This window comes from Girardinichthys multiradiatus, chromosome 23, assembly GCF_021462225.1.
Source record: "Girardinichthys multiradiatus isolate DD_20200921_A chromosome 23, DD_fGirMul_XY1, whole genome shotgun sequence".
In the NCBI taxonomy this organism is placed as follows: Eukaryota; Metazoa; Chordata; class Actinopteri; order Cyprinodontiformes; family Goodeidae; genus Girardinichthys; species Girardinichthys multiradiatus.
In genome coordinates, this window is record NC_061815.1 from 40,675,082 (window position 1) to 40,689,144 (window position 14,063).

At 42.8% G+C, this 14,063-nt stretch overlaps 1 protein-coding gene across 12 annotated transcripts in view; it reads left to right on the plus strand.

Moving 5' to 3' along the window:
* Positions 1-14,063, plus strand: part of dlg3 (discs, large homolog 3 (Drosophila)) — a 133,048-nt gene that overhangs the window by 93,354 nt on the left and 25,631 nt on the right. The window lies entirely within an intron of this gene.

Here is a 14,063-nt window from a genome sequence, read left to right on the forward strand (position 1 = left end):
ACGGGACATCCTCGTTCCCAGTGGATGCACCGACTTTGGAGCTAGGGAAGGGAACGAGACGTTTTTTTTACTACTTTCTTCAAATTCAGAGGTTTACATACATTTGCTTAATATCTGGTAGAATTGCCCTATAAACTGTTGGATCAAACGGTTTGGGTCTCCTTCCACAAGCTACTCACAACAGTTTGCTGGAATTTTAGCCCATTCTTTTAGACACAACTGGTGTAACTGGGTCAGGTTGGTAGGTTGCCTTACTCGACCACACATTTTCTTTGGGATTGAGATCGATAGCCACTCCAATACATTAACTATATGGTTCTTAAGCAAACTTGAAATTAAGTTAACTGCTTGCTTTTCCATTTGGAAGACGTTTTTGTTCTCAAGCTTTTCAAGCTCCTGGCTGATGTTTTCAGATGTTTCTTCAGTATTTCCACATAATGTTCTTTCTTTATGATGAAATTGATTTTGTGAAATGCAGTAGTTGTTCCTGGAGCAAAACATACACACAACATAATGCTCCTACCCCCATACTCCACAGTTAGGGTGATGTTCTCAGGCTTGCAAGCTTTCCTCTTTTGCCTTTAAATATAACAATGGTCACTATTCCCGGACCACAGGACGTTTCTTTAGGAAGTAAGGGCTTTGTCCCTGAGTGTATTCGCCAGCTGTAACCTGGCTTTTTATGTTGCTTTTGAAGTAATGGCTATTTCCTATCTGAGTAAAAACACTTCACTCACTGTGAATAATGAAATTCTCTCGTCAGCTTAAGCCAGCATCTTCACAAGATGTTTTGCTTTTGTTCTGGCATTGACTGATTTGAACAGATGAACGTGGCACCTTTAGGCATCTGGAAGTTCTACCTAAAATGAACCAGACTTGTGGAGGTCCACAGTTTTCTTCCTGATATCCTGGCTGATTTCTTAGATTTTTGCATGATGCCACTCAAAGAAGTTATTTGTATCAGGTGTTGCCTTAAGGTACGTCCACAGGTGTGCCTCCAATTACTACATGAATTTATCTATCAGAAGCTTACAAAGCCATGACATCATCAGCTGGGCCTTCCCAAAGTGTTTAAAGGGACAGTAATGTCCTGGTGTATGTAGACTTCTGAACTTGAAGAAATTAGTGTATGCAATTTATGCTGTATATAATGTATATAACAGTCTTCAAGTAGCCCATAGGAAGCATAAAAATAAAACACAGCAGGAACTTTACGTGAATCAGCATTAAAAACATTATTTGATTATTATTTATCTCCTTTTTAGTTTTAGATAAAACATCTACCTGCTTTTTACTGAATATTTGAGCTTCAAATTTCTTCAAATCTGCTTGCATCCTTTCAAACACCAGCTGCCTCAGTGTAAAATGGAGCCATACCTGCTCGCCACAAACACATCTCCACAGGAGTGCAGCCGAAAGGGCTTCCTGCTCCAACAAGCTGCCCGACTCCATCTGTCAGGAGGCATTGATAAAACTGAGCCCATATCTCAGACCTAGCTGCTTGTGCTGCTTGTTATATTTATGGCAGCGGTTTGTGGGTTATTTTCTCTTTGGCAGCTCCAAATGTGCAAGAGGCCCCCTGCATTTTGATTTTCTTTCCACAGCCTTGTTTATTGTGCATCACAACATGGATGAATGCTTGAATGTTTCTGTTTGAGCCATTGCTCGTGTTAAATTTAATGTATATTCCATGCTCTGATTCCAGTATGTAATTTTTAGTATGTGTGAAAAGATGGATCAGGGAACAAGAGAATAGGAGAATATCGCGGTACCCAAAGAGAAAATTCAGATAATTCTGATTAAGATCTGTGATAATAGAGGCTAAGAGGCTACCATAAATGCATCCGGTACAGACCAGCAGACAAACAGCAACAGCAGACAATCCTGCAGCTGTCATGATTCATCAGCACACTGGGAAAATCAGGCCATGCACTCTGGTCTTACCCCTCTCACCACCCATGCTGCCAGCTCCAATCACACATGCATACTGTACACAAAGACATTTGCTCATAGCATGCTGACAAACGGACAAACATGCAGATAAGCGCAGTTATGACAGCAGGAGATGCCTTGCTGGGGTATACACCCTGCTCGGCACACACCTTGTAAATAAGCTGCACAGATGAGAGTAGCCCACACAGCCGTCCACACACCTCCATGCGATCAGAACAGCATCGTCTCAGAGGACGTCACGTGTTACAGCAAGTCACAGCAGATGAGCATCTTTGCTGTATAAGACTAACAGGCAGACTCCATTTCTACCAGGCACTGGCTCCAACTAGCAGGGTTAATTTAGATGGATGTCACAGTAAAACAGGCTTCCATAGAAGCAGACCAGACTGGTTGTGAGAAATGAATCAGTGCTTGTATCGGCCTTTAGCCCAACGGCCCGACCCCCTCAGTGATGTCATCACCTCCCTCTCATCCCTCTCCATCTGATATTAGTCCCTTTTGGGTTTCTGTCTGTATTGGACCTGATCAGAGATAACACCAGTGCTCAAAATCCGTGTTTGGTGTAAAGTTACATCTTTTTAGAAGGCACACTATCGCTAAGAAAGCAGCTGCCCTCTGCAAGCTCTGCAAGTGCTATCAAGCTCCACAGCGGATTCTATATACAGTCCTGACCAAATGTTTTGGAAACTTTAGATGCTTAGACTCTTACCCATCATTCAGCACCATCAGGTCGTGGCATCTGTTGGGTCTGTGACACAGAGATGACTCGTAAAACAAAACCAGAAATACAATAAAACAAAGTAGGTTATGCAAACGATTAAAAGGACAAAGCTTTTTCCATTGCACTAAAACCATCATGTACACCGAGCTTTGCACCAAGGAGAAGCAGCGCACAATGGAGTCACACATGGAAAAAATTAGGTCTACTCTCATGTAGATTAAATTATTTTACTTGATTTATAGGATAGTTAATTTTAGAAGACAAATCTAAAATATGTACAATGCCTTGCAAAAGTATTTATACTAATTTCACTTTTTCATATTTTGTCAGGTTAAAACTGTCAACATAATTCAAGCTTTATTTATAGAGAGCTTCACACACCCACAGTGATCAAAGTGCTGTACAGGTTTATAAAACCAAAGAAATAAAATCCTGCATCTACAGTAAAAGTGATTAAAAAAGAACAATTAAAACCAACCTGATACTTCTGCTCAACTGGAACTAAACGGCAATGTTAAAAAGATGAGTCTTTAAAAGAAATGTAAAGTCATTCAAGGTGTTGGTCACCCTTACAGTGACTGGCAGGTCATTCCAGAGTTTGGGAGCCACAACAGAGAAATCTCTGTCTCCTCGGCCTATAAGACGAGTCCTAGGAACATCAAACAGCAGCAGGTCACCTGACTTCAGAGTTCATCGATGTTTTTTGCTGGGATTTGATGACATAGACCAGCACAAAGAGCTGCATAATTGTGAAGTGGAAAGAAAATATTTTATAGAACAATGCTATTACAGCAGCAAGTCTTTTAGAGTACGTTTCTACTACTTCTGCACATGTAGAGAATGACATTTTTGCCTATTCGCATTTGCAAAATACCTCAAGCTCAGTCAGATTGGATAGAGAACATCTGTGAACATCAGTTTTCAAGTTGTGCTGCAGATTCTCAATTGGATTTAGTTCTAGTCTTTGAGTGGATCATTCTAACACATAATTATGCTTCGAGCTAAACCATTCCAGACCTGGCAGTATTTTAAGAGTCATTTTGCTGAATGGTAAACTTCTGCCCCAGTCACCAGTTTTTTTGTAGCCTCTAACCGTTTTTTTTTTTTTTCTATATTGATATAGCTCCCTTCATTTTATCATAAAATCTGATCACCTTCACTTTCCTTGCTGAAGAAAAGTAACTCCACGGCATATTGCTGCCACTGCAAATTGGACTTCATGAGGCCTTCTTTCTACAATGGCTTTCTTCTTGACACTCTTCTATAAAGACCAGATCCATAAAGTGCATAAATTATGTTCTGCCACCTAATTTGTGGATCTCTGCAGCTCCTCCAGAGTTACTATGGGTCTTTTGGCTACCTCTCTGATTAATGCTTTGCCTGCCTACAGCCATTTCTTAGCAGGTTTCCTGTTCTGCAATACCCGTTCCCATTTTCCCATTGAACAGTGCACCATGACATGTTCAAAGCTTTGAATAGTGGTTTATAACCTAACCCTGCTTGAAACTTCTCCACAGCTTCATCCCTGACATGTCTGTTGGGTTCCTTGGTCTTCTATATGCTAACCACACCTCTGAGGCCTTCACAGGATAGTTTCACACAGATTGACTCACTGTTGGTTGCACTGGATTGTATTTAAAGGTGTCAGAGAAAAGGGCTTTGAATAGAAATGCCAAACATACTTTTCAGATGTGAATTAGTAAAATACTATGTATAATTTTCCTTACATTTAGCAAAGCTGTGTTTATACGATGCTAAATTTAAATGTATTTTACTGGGATTTTGTGCATTATGCAGTTTGAATACGTTCAACAAGTATAAAGACTTTTGCAAGGTGCTGTGTTCCTTTGCACAGCAGTTTAACAACAGTGCTTCAAGCCTGAGTCTCACAGCAGCAGATGAGCTAATCTGTAACTTACCCCTTTCTTGCAAACACAAAAATATCTAACTGGATTCACTCAACAGAGAGGTTTTGATGTTTGCTTTGCACCTTTAAAGTCTGCAAATGCACAAAAAGGAGACGAAAATAAAACTAATTAAAACAGATTCACACATCACAGGTATTAATCATTCTCTGCTGATTTCTATTCTGTCACAGATGGTGAAGTAATGTTTGAATTTCCCCCTTGCTAGTGAACAGATATGTCACTGTCAAGTTAGAAGAAAAGAGCAGCAAAGAGAAATTGTATGGGGAAATTAAATCAGTGAAGCCCAGACAGTACAGTACAGTACATACGTCATCTGTTTGAGGAAGGGAGAGATAAAGTGTCTGAAAATGGCGTCCATCTGCAGTGTCCACCATTAATCAGCCAAGCAGAGCCAATTACTGTGCTGTGTCCAGGCTAGAGCGACCTGTCGGACCCCACTTACCAGATATCCATTCACAGCCTCAGAACTGGAGCTGTGACACCCTGAGCCAACCAGCACACTGAAGCAGAGAGGGAGGAGGAGGTGGGCTCTGAATTATAAAGAGGGTTGAGCAGAGAAAAAAGGGTACTGCCACTCTATAACTGTTTACATTCCTGGCATGGATAAAAAGGCAGAGGGGAAGCAGGGTTTTTTATATAGGGTGGAGGCTTTATTGCTGCATTTAAAACAGTAAGAATTCACAGCCATTTTTTGTTAAAAATTCATAAACAGGACAAACAGAAACATATGCATGCTTCTTCAGATAAGGTGGCATTATCTGCTAAAATATTTCTCATTAGTCTGAATATTATCGTGCTGTTGGGAAATCTAGATTGCTGACCAGCGTGCAGCCAGGTGATTAGTTGTAAGATCAGCAAATCAAAGTCTTGGAAAGGACATCAGTCTGTGTAAACGTCTCCAAATTATCAAGGAGCTTCTAGGAATCTATCTGCCCAGTCTCTGGAAGGGCGAGCTGACAGACAGGAATGCTGGGCTGCCATTCTACAGAGGGCTGAAGCCACCACTGCATCACAGCAGAGACAGGGAGACTGCTCAGATGGATAAGAGATAACATTTTCTCCCAGTTTCTATAGAACAGAGAAAAACCTGCTTGCATGGGAGCGGTGGGGTTAACTATAGTGGCTTGTCACGGCCCGAAGAAGAGCTGTTTCTCATCACAGCACACGAAGATGAGATAGAGAGAACGGGCCTGAAAAGAGCTTCTAAATGTGTAGACCTCCTTTCTGTGGATGGTTAGAGTCATAGAGGGGTCCTGGAGCAACCCTGGACTGAGCGATGTACCGGGGCCAACATGTTCACGGTGAACATCTCATCTTCCATGTCGCTGGTAAAGAGGCTGCCTGAACACACAGTGGGGTAAATGCTCTTTCAGAAGCACGCACCGGATATGGATCCTAAGGTAACCATGGAGATCTGCGTGCCTTTGAAGCTGAGATGAAAAGCTCAAAATGGAAAGCGGGGTTATTTTAAGTCCAAGTTAACCAAAGGCAAGTCGGCTGTTTTAGCAGATTTAATAGCAGTAACTGCTCAATGCTTTTTGTTTACAGACATTTTGTTGAAGCTATGGAAGAAATTAACACCAGCATTAAACACCGTCATCCATACAGTTTTTTATTAACCCCAGAGTAGCTTACTAAAAGGCCCCAAAGCAATGATCTTTCAAGTTTAAAAAAAAACTCATTTTCTGTATGTTTCACTCATTTCACTTGTCTTTTTGTAGTAGGTACGGTTGTATCGTTATCTCCTCCACTCTCCTTGTTCTAGTATTTAAGATTCAGTCAGTCACTGTTAAGATAAATCTGAGAGTCTGGACTGTTTCCTCGACTGCTATTTGACAGGAAAAACTGCCTTAACTGCAAGTCTGAGCGCAGCCATTAGGGAATGAGATGTAATTGTTCCTGTAGACCGCAGGCTGGGAAGACCACTAATGGGAGACATGCCGTCTTTTCTGTTGAGAGGAAATTGTGTGTTTTTGTGCACAGCAGTGAATGTTAATATCTATTGAACGTGTGTGTGTGTATGCGTGTCGAGAGAGAGAGAGAGAGAGAGAGAGAGAGAGAAATGTTAGGCTTCCTAGTTTGTGCGTTTGCATGTGTGTTAAGTGTGATTTTGCTGTACTGAAGCAGTGGTTTGGCCTCTCCAGCATCTTAAAGCTGAGGCAGCCTGCACAGCCTGCTGGAGGATGAGTCATAGAGGCTAAAGGAGAGCTTTGGGTGGTGGCCTATTGTAGAGCGCTGATTTGACTGCATGTTTGTGTGTATATGCATGAGTACATTTCTACGCATAAGCAAAAAGTGCTGTTATCAGTAGATAGCAGCTCATTGGACCTAGCTGTGTTACTGCTGATGTAGAGTGAACAGTGTAACTGTAAATTGCTAATAAGGTAAAACCTGATGTAACAGAAAGGAAAAGTTTAACATTACTATATAATAACTTAAGTAACACTTCCTCCAGCCAGCATTGTAAAAAGTTCCATTTAGGTAATTTGGCTACTTGCTTTTACGTGTGTCTACAGATTTCCGATGATGATCAGAGCAATGTAAAGGCAACAATAACACTGTTAGTCTATGCAAATTTTCCCACCAAACCAGTACCAGTGTTAAACAGGTGCTAGTGCTGGTTTAGCACCAGTGCTATTTTGAAATGCACTGATCATAATTTAATGGCCTGTTTCTGATCTTTGTTCATTGTATGTGTCTGTTCTGCCGATTTTATTTATTTTCTTTTTTATTTAGTTTATTATTTGTTGGCCTGCCCATTTTAGACTGTTCAGATTTCTCTTTAAGAACTATAAGAAGATATAAAACAACAAAGATGAAAGCGGTTTACATTTTGACCGATCTTTATGATCTTATATTAGCATGGTTAGCACAGCTAGTGTGCTAAAACTGCAGTTTTGTATGTATTTCCTAGAGAATCTAGATACTAACTTTAACTCTTGAGCTTTCCAAAAGGCTTCCAACATTTTTCAGCATATTCCATAGCAGAGGCTGAAAGCTTAGAAGGATAAAGCCAAGCAACCTTGCTGCACTGTGTTTCTTCCGGCTTTAGGTCCTGCTCTCTGCTGCTCTCTCACATTCTAGATGGTCTAGAGAAATGTCTCAACATGTCGTTGAAAATACAGTTTTCTTTTAAATAGCTTCTTAAAGCTCTGTGATTCCTCTGATTTAATTTAAACCGTGTTTTTCTACAGGATTAGAAACTCTGGAAAAGTGTGAAACAAGGTTCAAGGTTTTCCAGGTGTGGATAAATACTGAAAATACAGTGTGGAAAATGTTTGCATTTCCAGATTGCATTACTTCTATCCCCTAACCTCAAAGACAAAATCCAGATTTCTAAAGGTTGATAAAACCAGTTACCTTTTCCATTGTTTGTTTAAAAAAAGATGGCCCAAAAAATGATTCCAGTGAAATATTGAGCACCGATTTTACATTGTTTTGACAATGTAGATGTTAGCACTAGAACTAGCACGCCCAGAATAAGAACTGTTTTTTTAATTAAACACAACAAACGTTAACTGAAACATTGTGAGTGCCATGCATGAAACTCAAGAGATAGTTGGTTTATTAAAAAAAAAAAAACAATATAAACATTAATGGACATAAATAACTCAGGTGGTTGAAAAGTCTAAATAAAGTTGAACCCTGTGATTTTCTTGAACAAAATAAATCTCGTACTCGTCGTCTTCCGCTTTATCCGGGACCGGGTTAGCGGGGGCAGCAGACTCAACAGAGCCCAAATGTCCCTCTCCACAGACAACTCCTCCAGCTCCTTCGGGGGGAGCCCAAGGCGTTCCCAGGCCACCCAACAGACAAAGTTCCTCCAGCGTGTCCTGGGCCTCCTCCCGGTGGGACGTGCCTGGAACACATCCCAAGGAAGGTGTCCAGGAGGCATCCGATATAGATAGCCCGTGCCACCTCAACTGGCTCCTCTCGATGTGGAGGAGCAGCGGCTCTACTCCGACCCCCTCCCGGATGGCCGAGCTCCTCACCCTATCTCTAAGGGAGTGCCCGGCCTCCCTACGGAGGAAGCTCATTTCAGCCGGTTGTATCCAGGATCGCGTTCTTTCGGTCATGACGCAAAGTTCATGGCCATAGGTGAGGGTAGGAACGTAGACCGACCGGTAAATCGAGTGCTTCGCTTTTCGGCTCACCTCTCTCTTCACCACAACGGACCGGCACAGTGCCCCCATTACTGCGGCAGCCGCACCGATCCGTCTGTCGATCTCCCGCTCCATTCTTCCCTCACTCATGAACAAGATCCCGAGATACTTGAACTCCTCCACTTGAGGCAGGAACTCCCCTCCAACCTGAAGAGGACAAGCCACCCTTTTCCGGTCGAGAACCATGGCTTCGAACTTGGAGGAGCTGATCTTCATCCCAGCCGCTTCACACTCGGCTGCGAACCGCCCCAGTGCATGCTGTAGGTCTTGGCTAGAGGGTACCAGCAGAACCACGTCATCTGCAAAAGAAAAGATGAAATCCACTGGTCCCCAAACCAGACCCCCTCCGGGCTTGGCTGCGCCTAGAAATCCTGTCCATAAAAGTTATGAACAGGACCGGTGACAAAGGGCAGCCCTGCCGGAGTCTAACATGTACCAGGAACAGGTCCGACTTAGTGCCGGGAATGCGGACAAACTCCTGTTCCGCTTGTACGGAGACCGGATAGCCCCTAGTAAAGGGCCCCCAATTCCATACTCCTGGAGCACCCCCCACAGGGCACCACAAGGGACACAGTGGAATGCTTTCTCCAGGTCCACAAAACACATGTGGACCGGTTGGACAAACTCCCATGAATCCTCGAGCACCCTGTAGAGGTTATAGAGCTGGTCCAGTGTTCCACAGCCGGGACGAAAACCACACTGTTCCTCCTGAAGCTGAGGTTCGACTATTGGCCGGACTCTCCTCTCCAATACCCTGGCGTAGGCCTTACCAGGGAGGCTGAGGAATGTGATCCCCCTGTAGTTGGAACACACCCTCCGGCCACCCTTCTTATGAAGGGGGACCACCACCCCAGTCTGCCAGTCCAGAGGCACTGTCCCCGAACTCCAAGCAATGTTGAGAGGTACTCAGGGTGAATCTCATCCACCCCCAAAGCCCTGCCACCGTGGAGCTTTTTAACCACCTCAGTGACTTCAGCCTGGGTGATGAAAGAGTCTAACCCCGAGTCCCCAGCCTCTGTTTCCACCAGGGAATACGTGATGGCAGGATTGAGGATATCCTCGAAGTACTCCTTCCACCGCACGATAATGTCCCCAGTCGAGGTCAGCAGCCTCCCACCCCCTGTGTTGGCGAAGCACTGCTTCCCCCTCCTGAGGCACCGGACGGTTTGCCAGAATCGCTTCAAGGCCAGCCGGTAGTCCTTCTCCATGTCCTCACCGAACTCCTCGCAGGCCCGGGTTTTTGCCTCTGCCACAGCCCGGGCCGCGGCAAGCTTGGCCTCACGGTACCCGTCAGCCGCCTCAGGAGTCCCACAAGCTAACTATAGCTGATAGGACTCCTTCTTCAGCTTGACAGCATCCCTTAGTGCTGGTGTCCACCCCCGGGTTCGGGGATTGCCGCCGCAACAGGCACCTCAGACCTTACGGCCATGGCTACAGGCAGCAGCATCGATAATAAATCTTTAGGATGTCATTCCATGATGTCTTTGTTTAGTTTTCAGTTTTGGGTTCATTGGATATCATAAAAACATCTGCTATTGGTTTTTATGAGGACAAAAGATGGCCCAAGAAATCCAGAGGGTCCAGAGGAAACAGCCACTTTCCTCTGGAGCTGATGACGTACTGCTAGAGATCAACACCAATTAAAATGTTGTAAGCTCCATGTGTAAAACTCCAGTTTGAACTGAGTTAATTTTGCTTTTGATCTGTCAAATTTTAGACCAAAACGAAAACAAGACTCAGCTCCTACATTCATAAAGTCCGATAATGCTGTTTCTTTTTTTCTTTTATTCTTCTTATTGTAGATCAGTACAGCAAATACAGTGATTTGTATACCTGCACTGTGATCCTCTACAGCGATTCAGAATACAGAAGAGATATGATCATAAATTTACTGAAACAATGCTTAATGAAGTAATGGAGATGCTCCGAACTGGTTCTCGGGCCATATTTTTACTGAACCAGAACCGTCTTTAGAACAAGCAGTCATTTAGCACTGGAACCATGTCGGTGCGTTTTGGAAATTATGTTCCCTTTTACAAGCTGACCTCTTTTCTTCTTATCTTCCTCACCGAATTGACATTTAGCCAAAGTTTTGCCAAAGTCCCACGTGGACAGGAATGTTTAACTTGTGATGACTCATTTTTGTGCAAACAGTGATACGAAGAGGAAGGGTATCAGCTCACTGTCTGATAAATCTTTCTGATAATCTTTTGCAGTCAACGTTTTTCCTGAATCTCCAAGCCTCAACTTGATTTCTTTTTGTTGTCTTTGCTTTCTGATTGGCTCACAAACACATCAGAATATCTGGCGAAAAATGTTGTTATATTTTCCGGCACATACTATATCCTCGTTTCTTACAGAGGCCAGTATTATTTTAGTTTTCAGAGTCCTTGGCAGCTTCTCAGTGGGGGTTGCTGATTTATTTTTAAACATTACAAAATCACAGTTTTTAGCAAGTGGCTTCTCCATATAATAACTGTGAAGAAGTCAGTCATAGAAAACTACAGCTGAAATCACATGTTTACTCTAACTGTATAAAAGGACACATAAACACTTCTTTCTCATTGTCTGACATGAAATCTGACAAATCTTTTCCTGTTTTAGGTCATTTAGGATTACCAAAACAATATCTAATAGTTAAATGCCAGAATGATGAGAGAAAATATTTTTTTACTTTCTTCAAAGTCAGAAATGTACACACATTTCTTTGGTTTTTGATATAATTCAGTTTTAGTCTCATCAGACCAAAGGACATGTCCTCAGAAGTTGGGGTGTTTGTCCCTAAGTCCGTCTACAAACTGTAATCTGGCTTTTTGTTATCTTGCTTTTGGAGGAATGGCCTCTTCTCAGAGTGGCCTTCCAGCCCAGGTTGGTTCAGGACTTGCTTCACTGTGGGTAATGACCCACTCTCACCAGCTTCAGCCAGTAATTTAACAGCATCTTCTGCTTTTGTTCTCAGACCAAAGCGTGTTGAACTGCAGAGGTTGACCAGTTGTCCACAAATGTCTTTCTGATTTCTTGGCTGACTTCTATGGAGGTTTCCACGAAGTCACACATGGAAGCAGTGGGTTTGAGGCGTTGCCTTAAAGTAACTTAAGTAATTTAACTCAGATGTTGGCACAAGATTACAAAGCTATGATTTCATCATCTGCACTTTCCTAATCTGTTAAAAATCTTCTGAATTTGAAGGAAGGAAGCAGGTATAGAAAATAGATGGATGGATGGATGGATGGATGGATGGATGGATGGATGGATGGATGGATGGATGGATGGATGGATGGATGGATGGATGGATGGATGGATGGATGGATGGATGGATGGATGGATGGATGGATGGATAGATAGATAGATAGATAGATAGATAGATAGATAGATAGATAGATAGATAGATAGATAGATAGATAGATAGATAGATAGATAGATAGATAGATAGATAGATAGATAGATAGATAGATAGATAGATAGATAGATAGATAGATAAAGTAGAATATTTAGGTTGTAAAATCTTTCTGTCTCCTCACAGGTCATACTTGTTTTTCCTTTTTTTTAAGAAATCAAAAAGCTGTTTACCATGTTTAGGGGAAAAGGATCTACTGTATGCGGTGATTCCTCTTGTCTAATCTTTAGACCGGGAATCCCAAACTTTTGCATGTCTCTTTAGCATAATGTCAACTGCATGGGTGTTTCAGAGTTAATTGCTGCCTTCTACCACTGTGTGGTGCCCATCCACCTAAATCATTTAAATGTTCTGTTTAAAGTATTTCAAACAAAAACAACGGATCCAGAGAGATCTGCAGGTCTGCTTCTCACAGGTCCTGTAATGAGTGTACTTGATATTTTGGTATCATACACAGACAAAGCAAAGATGGCTGCTGTCTGAAAACACCCTGCATACAGTACAGACCAAAAGTTTGGACACACCTTCTCATTCAAAGAGTTGTCTTTATTTTCATGACTATGAATATTGTAGCTTCACACTGAAGGCATCAAAACTATGAATTAACACATGTGGAATTATATACTGAACAAAAAAGTGTGAAACAACTGAAAATATGTCTTATATTCTAGGTTCTTCAAAGTAGCCACCTTTTGCTTTGATTACTGCTCCGCACACTCTTGGCATTCTGTTGATGAGCTTCAAGAGGTAGTCACCTGAAATGGTTTTCACTTCACAGGTGTGCCCTGTCAGGTTTAATAAGTGGGATTTCAAGCCTTATAAATGGGGTTGGGACCATCAGTTGTGTTGTGCAGGAGGTGGATACAGTACACAGCTGATAGTCCTACTGAATAGACTGTTAGAATTTGGATTATGGCAAGAAAAAAGCAGCTAAGTAAAGAAAAACGATTGGCCATCATTACTTTAAGAAATTAAGGTCAGTCAGTCCGAACAATTGGGAAAACTTTGAAAGTGTCCCCAAGTGCAGTCGCAAAACCATCAAGCGCTACAAAGAAACTGGCTCACATGAGGACCGCCCCAGGAAAGGAAGACCAAGAGTCACCTCTGCTGCGGACGATAAGTTCATCCGAGTCACCAGCCTCAGAAATCGCAGGTTAACAGCAGCTCAGATTAGAGAACCGGTCAATGCCACACAGAGTTCTAGCAGCAGACACATCTCTAGAACAACTGTTAAGAGGAGACTGTGTGAATCAGGCCTTCATGGTAAAATAGCTGCTAGGAAACCACTGCTGAGGACAGGCAACAAGCAGAAGAGACTTGTTTGGGCTAAAGAACACAAGGAATGGACATTAGACCAGTGGAAATCTGTGCTTTGGTCTGATGAGTCCAAGTTTGAGATCTTTGGTTCCAACCACTGTGTCTTTGTGCGGCGCAGAAGAGGTGAACAGATGGACTCTACATGCCTGGTTCCCACCGTGAAGCATGGAGGAGGAGGTGTGATGGTGTGGGGGTGCTTTGCTGGTGACACTGTTGGGGATTTATTCAAAATTGAAGGCATACTGAACCAGCATGGCTACCACAGCATCTTGCAGCAGCATGCTATTCCATCTGGTTTGCGTTTAGTTGGACCATCATTTATTTTTCAACAGGACAATGACCCCAAACACACCACCAGGCTATGTAAGGGCTATTTGACCAAGGAGAGTGACGGGGTGCTGCGCCAGATGACCTGGCCTCCACAGTCACCGGACCTGAACCCAATCAAGATGGTTTGAGGTGAGCTGGACCGCAGAATGAAAGCAAAAGGGTCAACAAGTGCTAAGCATCTCTGGGAACTCCTTCAAGACTGTTGGAAAACCATTTCAGGTGACTACCTCTTGAAGCTCATCAACAGAATGCCA